The 7,518-nt window shown below is 46.1% G+C and overlaps 1 protein-coding gene across 1 annotated transcript in view; it reads right to left on the bottom strand.

Moving 5' to 3' along the window:
- LOC120909737 overlaps nucleotides 1-7,518 on the bottom strand; it is an 857,992-nt gene that overhangs the window by 351,346 nt on the left and 499,128 nt on the right. The window lies entirely within an intron of this gene.

Genomic DNA, 7,518 nt, shown 5'->3' on the forward strand with positions numbered 1-7,518 from the left:
TATTGACGCTATTCCCCTCTCTCTGTAACCCTGGAAATGGGGGGGGGGACAAGTAGTTCCTCACTTCCGGTTCTGCCCCTTTGTGTACCTGGCCACCAGTGACCAGAAAAGTAGCCGATCAAACCGATCTGTATGTGGTCGGCTACATGGGAGGCCAGAGGAGAGATTTGGGATCTAAAAGACCCCCGATCTCTCCATAAAGAGGACCTATCATGGCCCATGCTGTCACAAGGGATGTTTTTCATCCCTTGTGATAGCAATAAAGTTAGTGTAAAAAAATATTTTGGTATAAAATAAATTAATAATAATAAAAAATTTAAAGCACCCCTCCCACTGTGCTTACACGCAAATGCAAACACATACTTTGCATTTTTTTTATGTCACACGGCATCTGCGCAGAGGCTTTTTAAACGCAAATGTTTTGGAAAAAATACCCTTTAACCAATTCAGCCCCTTGATTGTTTTCAGAGACGGCAGGAGGGGAAGTTTACCCCCCGTCCCACTTTCCTCCGGGGCTTTTACCAGCTCGCCTGTGCTTTTCGGCAAGCTGGCGGCAGATTGTCCCGGGTCATCTCTATGACTTTCAGAGGCCTGGCACAACGTTATGACGCCACTTCCGGCCCTGGCAGTTATAAACACCACCGTGTGTTCGGCTGGGAAGCCTGAGATCTTTTATTTTTATCTCAAGCTATCCAGCCTGTAGAAGAGATGTGGGGTCTTATAGACATGTCCAACTTTCCAACCAGCAGGGAATGGACTTAGCAAGATACTCTCCCCATGTTGAGGGCTTGTGGTCTTATATGGTTCAGGAGGAAGATATACGCACTCCCCACTTCCCATCCTCCATTGTCCAATCAATAGGCATGCTCAGATGGTCTGCTATGGATCTATGGGAAGTACACCACACTTTTTCTTCCTCTTAAAATCTAGTATGAATTGTTTTTTAGGGGGAATTGGCACTGGCAGTTACTGGCCCTCTAAACAACCAGCCTGAGCGGGAAGTTGCCATATTTCTCAGTGAAGGCAAAACTGTATTAAGAGAATCAACTCAGCCGAACACCCATTTAGTCCTACCATTCGCTGAACCCATAAACAAGTTAATTCTGTCTGAGCATGCGTTCATTCCAAGCCTGCTGCTCAGTGTAGTGGTCCCTTACATTGGTGACCGATGGGAGAAGGACCCCTTATATCAGTGGTCAGTGTAGTGGTCCCTTACATTGGTGATCGATGGGAGAAGGACCCCTTATATCAGTGGTCAGTGTAGTGGTTCCTTACATTGGTGACCAATAGGAGAAGGACCCCTTATATCAGTTGTCAGTGTAGTGATCTCTTACATTGGTGACCAATAGGAGAAGGACCCCTTATATCAGTTGTCAGTGTAGTGATCTCTTACATTGGTGACCAATGGGAGAAGGACCCCCTTATATCAGTGGTCAGTGTAGTGTACACATTCACAGAGTGAAGAGGAGGACATTGGGGTGATGCGGCCATGGGGAGGTAAAGAGGAGGAGGGGTGGAGAAGGAAGGATATAGAGGAGTGAAGAATGGGGGTGGGGGGGTTAGGAGGAAGATGTGAGGGTGAAGAGGGAATTGGTTAGGTGAAGAGGGGCAGGGCAGTCACAGGGGTGAAGAGGGGAGATGAAAAGGGGGAAAGGGGAGTGGGGGGTGAAGAGGGAAGTACAGAGGGAATGTTAAGAAGGGGACAGTGTACCGAGTATGGTGAAGAGGGGGAAAGATGGGGAAGTGAAGAAGGGGACATAGAGATGAAGATAGGAGGCAGGGCAATGAAAGGGGGTAGTAGAGGGTAAAGAGTAGGGTGAGGATGGTGACATGGGGTGTAATTAGGGGATGGGGAAGCATTGAAGAGGATACATAGGGGTATTTGCAACTAGGAGTGGATGGCTAGCAGTATTATTTTAGGTGCTCAGGGTAGATAGGTAGTTGAAAGCCCTTCCCCAGCTAGGTGATAGGGATATATAAAAAGCCACCCTCACCCTTCCACCAGGACACCACACAGCGACCCCAGTCCCCCCTCTTTGTACCACACACAGGGTCCCTGATGATTCTCATTCAACCCCCCTCTACACACAATGCCCTCCGCTTCCCTAATTCGGACACTACCACCTCTCAGGGACTGGGATATACCGTGAGAAGCCATGACTTGTATAGACCTGGCAGGGTTGGAGAAGCCAGGCACTCATCACCGGACACCCCACAGGGGGCGCATCCAGAGCGGAGCCCATTCCACACACTGTGCACAGCTTCCTGATGGATCCTGAGAGCAGGAAAACCTCTGCCTGAGCGTTCTCTGATACCCACCCACTGCTGAACACTTCTTGCTCATTGGCCACTTACAAGACCCATCCTGGACACTGATTGGTCCACCTGGACACAAACTCATTTACATGTGATTTCTGGGACACTGCCCGGGACAAAGACATCATGGGACACAGTTGCCAACTATCCATCTATAAGGATATACAGTACATACACACACACAGAACAAGGCCGTGTTCACACCACTAGAAGGCTCTCGAAGCTGCAGTTCCTCTGATCTCACTTCTACCCAGACAGGAAGTCTCTATGGAATACAGGAAGTGATGTCAGCTACAGACAGGATGTTCCAGGTGTGAGGTGAGTGGGAAAGAAGTAGGGAGGAGACATCGCTGGAAGATGCAGTAGAGGAGGTAATAAGATCTTATCTTCTATTTACACCCAGTAATCCCGTCATGTCCGTCCTCTTCCTCCATAGTCACTGTGACGTCTTTTATCTCCAGCAGATGATAATACACACATATATAGTGTGGAAATGTAGATTAACCCCTTCAGGGTCAGAACATTCGCCCACTTATAGGGCCGGAACATTCTCTTCATTTTATCAGTGGCTTTTAATGGCTTATATGACTTTTATTTGTGGGGGATAGGGGGTTAATTATAAATAAAGGGAATAGTATTTGTCTTTCTATGTCGGAAGACCCCCCCATACACCCGCATCCTAATATTGTACAACCAGAACAGTCCTCATCATTCTGTCTTATAAATTATTGGTCTACAGGAAACCTGTATAGATCACATGACCAAAGAGGATGGAGAAGGACCGGAGTCACATGACTGAGAGGATACTAAACCTCACCCTGGAGATCATCTACCTGCTGACCGGAGAGGTGAGGAGGATTCTGGGAGGTCACATGACATCACTCTTATCTCTTTTAATAATACAGACCTGACCAGAGAGGTGAGGAGGATTCTGGGAGGTCACATGACATCACTCTTATCCCTATTAATAATACAGACCTGACCGGAGAGGTGAGGAGGATTCTGGGAGGTCACATGACATCACTCTTATCCCTATTAATAATACAGACCTGACCGGAGGGGTGAGGAGGATTCTGGGAGGTCACATGACATCACTCTTATCCCTATTAATAATACAGACCTGACCGGAGGGGTGAGGAGGATTCTGGGAGGTCACATGACGTCACTCTTATCTCTATTAATAATACACAGACCTGACCGGAGAGGTGAGGAGGATTCTGGGAGGTCACATGACATCACTCTTATCTCTATTAATAATACACAGACCTGACCAGAGAGGTGAGGAGGATTCTAGGAGGTCACATGACATCACTCTTATCTCTATTAATAATACACAGACCTGACCAGAGAGGTGAGGAGGATTCTGGGATTCTAACATGATATTCCTATTGGTTCCTCAATACAGAGATTTCCTCTTGTGAAGTCAGGTGATCACATGACCATCACAGTGCCTCCATGTGACTCCCTAAAACCTGATAGACACAACATGGAGAAGATTCTAGAAGTCACCAAGAAGATGATGGAGCTGCTGACAGGAGAGGTGAGGAGGATTCTGGGAATTCTGGGACATTATCCAGTAACAGACAAGGGGTGTGTCTGGATGGTGACTGTATCATTGTGTGTGTCAGGTTCCTATAAGGTGTCAGGATGTCACTGTCTATTTCTCCATGGAGGAGTGGGAGTATTTAGAAGGACACAAGGATCTCTACAAGGACGTCATGATGGACAATCAGCCGCCCCTCACATCACCGGGTAAGAGGAGACTTTATTGTAAAGGAGAGAGCAGTACGGAGGCTCCACCTAGATCCCCCATCATCTGATAAACACATAGAAACAATGTATTCAGTCAGTGTGTGTGTTTCCTACAGATGGATCCAGTAATGGGAACCCACCAGAGAGATGTCCCCGTCCTCTGTATTCCCGGGATTCCACACAGGAAGGTCACACCATCCCCCACCATCATCAGGTAGATGAGGAACAATCACTGATAGTATCATTAGGATCTGTACATTATCTGCATTGTTACCATTGATGTCATTTTTATTCTATATTCAGAGTGGAAAGCTGAGAGATCCTAAAGTTGAGGTTAAAGAAGAGATAAAAGAGGAGGATGATGAGGATGGGGCGATGGAGGAAAAACACAAAGATCTGTACCAGGACACCATGGTGGAGTCATCCAGCTACAGAAACCCACCAGAGAGATGTCCCCGTCCTCTGTATTCCCGGGATTCCACACAGGAAGGTCACACCATCCCCCACTGTTACAAGGTCGGTGGGGCAGGGCATCTAGAACATGGACTGGTGGAGATGATGTGTGGATTTTGTATGTAAGTTTATATCTTACAGATGATCTTCTCTCTCATTCTCTTGGTTTAGAGTGGAGATCCAATCGATATAGAATTTGAGGTGAAATCAGAAGAAGAAGAGATGTATGTGAGGGATGATCAGCAATCTATGGAGGAGGATGGAATAACGGGGACATTTATAGAGGAGGACACTCCTACAGAGATCAGCACAGGTGGGTCATTAACACTAAATCCATTCCTCCACCCATACTGCTCACTGATTGGTCCAGAGTAGGGCGGGGACTGGGTGATATCAGCCTGTAATCCCCTGGTCACTTTCCTGAGCTGTGTTCCCCGTCCTGTATTCCTGTATTTCTCTCGGATAATCTTCCTTCTCTGTGCTGAAGACACAATTTATGTCTCTAGACTGGATTTATGGAGATTCTGGGGTTCAGCTGGCAGCAAAATGTTGATTTTCACCATAGGGTTTGCTTGACCTAGACACCTGGGGTATGTACCTTGGGTCTTCTGCCCCATGCCCGGGTCTAGTGAGATCTCTGACAGAAGAATTCTCCCGGGTTACTTGCTCTGTTATTTGCTGGCTGTGCGGGGTGGAGGCATATGTCTGTATAGTCTCAGACCCAAGTCACTGAGTGCAGTCTCAGGAGATGGGAGGCAGCGGTGTGGGATCTCTGCAACTTGTCTCCAGTAATCATTTCACCCACCACTGATTACTGAACTTCAATATCATGAGTCCTGACCCCTGCACTATATACTCTATGTTGTACATTACATACTCCTGACCCCTGAACTATATACTCTATATTGTACATTACATACTCCTGACTTCTGCTCTCTCCCCTCCACCCTCTGCTATATATACACATAATATGTATTCTTTTTTGTTACACCCATTTCCTACCAGCTTGACATTTTATATCGGATGATGTGATTGGAGCACAGACTTTTACATGTTGATAATAATGTAATAACATCCTCCAACTTTGGAACATTAAACATTAAGAGATTGTAACGGAACGTCCTACAATCCGCTTGAGTGCTTCCGTCATATACCGCTTCCTATCAGTCTGGATATAGATATCAGATATTCCAGATGCTCTCAAGCACACAATGAGACAAGACTTGTTTGTCTGCTGAACATGGAGTGTTTATTAGAACCAAGAATACAACCTTATACTGTATACAGTTTAAAGAGGAGGTAACCAGAACATAAATTAACATGAGCTAATTAACTAATCATTTACCCAGACTAGGCCACTCATACATATGACCTTTCAGGGTAGATGTCATGTCTCCTCGCTCACCTGCTATACAATACACATTATCATAAGTGTAAACACAGGACATCTTCACACAATAGCAGAGTCAATTAGCACAGAGAACAGACAGATGGCTGGAGGGGATGGCATTCAGTCCAATCCAAATGTCTCTGTCCCAGGTGAGTCTGTCACATTTCTCCCCCATCAAAGGTCGACAAACAAGGTCCCAGACCTCCACCTGGTCTGGACATGCGTTAGTCGGACAAAGTGAACTCACATAGTCTGTCCGCATGACCTCCAATCTTGGCTGCAAGGAGTAGTTCACACCAGTAGGTGTGGGGCAAAGGTCATTGACTCTCTGTCCTGTTGCCAGTTGATTTTGATGGAAAAGTCATGGAGGGGGGCACGGGCAGGGGGGAATATTAGTAACTCAGTTTTAGGGAGATTTCGCTTAACCACTTGAGCCCCAGACCATATTGCTGGTCAATAACCGGGCCACTTTTTGCGATTCGGCACTGCATCGCTTTAACTGACAATTGCGTGGTCGTGCGACGTGGCTCCCAAACAAAAATTGGCGTCCTTTTTTTCCCACAAATAGAGCTTTCTTTTGGTGGTATTTGATCACCTATAAACAAAAATAAAGCGACAATTTTGAAAAAAAATAATATTTTTTACTTTTTGCTATAATAAATATCCCCCAAAAATATATATATATAAAAATAAAAAATGTTTTCCTCAGTTTAGGCCGATACGTATTCTTCTACATATTTTTCGTAAAAAAACAAAAACGCAATAAGTGTTTATTGATTGGTTTGCGCAAAAGTTATAGCGTCTACAAAATAGGGGATAATTTTATGGCATTTGTTTTTTTTTTACTAGTAATGGTGGCGATCAGTGATTTTTATCGGTACTGCGACATTATGGTGGACACTTCGGACACATTTTTGGGAACATTGGCATTTTTAGAGCGATCAGTGCTATAAAAATGCATTGATTACTATAAAAATGCCACTGGCAGGGAAGGGGTTAACACTAGAGGGCGAGGAAGGGGTTAAGTATGTTCCCTGGGTGTGTTCCAATTAAAGGGGGGTGGACTGACTTGGGTAAATGACAGATTGCTGTTCATACATTGTATGAACAGACGATCAGGCATTTCTCCCCCTGACAGGACCGGGAGCTGTGTGTTTACACACACAGCTCCCGGTTCTCGCTCTATAACGAGCGATCGTGGGTGCCCGGCGGTGATCGCGCCCGCCGGGCACGCATGTCGACGTCAGGGGCGAGCGCACCTCCGGTGGCGCGTGCCCGCCCCTATTGGCTGAACGGCAAGATGACGTAGATCTACGTGATCTTGCCCAGCAGAGCTGACCTGCCGCCGTATAACTGTTAAGGAAGTGGTGGGACATCCATGCTGATATGTCAGTTAGTAAGGCGAGAGGATACTGAAGGAGTCAGGTGAGGAGGATCTATCTGTCTACTCACCTCACTTGTTACCTTGAGGGGGGAATTGTAAGATCCTCAGAGACAAAGACGTCTGATGTGGGCGGAGTCCTGGTTTAGGGGAACCAATCTGCTCATGTCTAGTGATAATCTTTGTATTTCTATTTTAGTAGATGGACGGGAGATGAGGAAAACCT

The sequence above is a fragment of the Rana temporaria genome, chromosome 8 (assembly GCF_905171775.1).
Source record: "Rana temporaria chromosome 8, aRanTem1.1, whole genome shotgun sequence".
NCBI classification, from domain to species: Eukaryota; Metazoa; Chordata; class Amphibia; order Anura; family Ranidae; genus Rana; species Rana temporaria.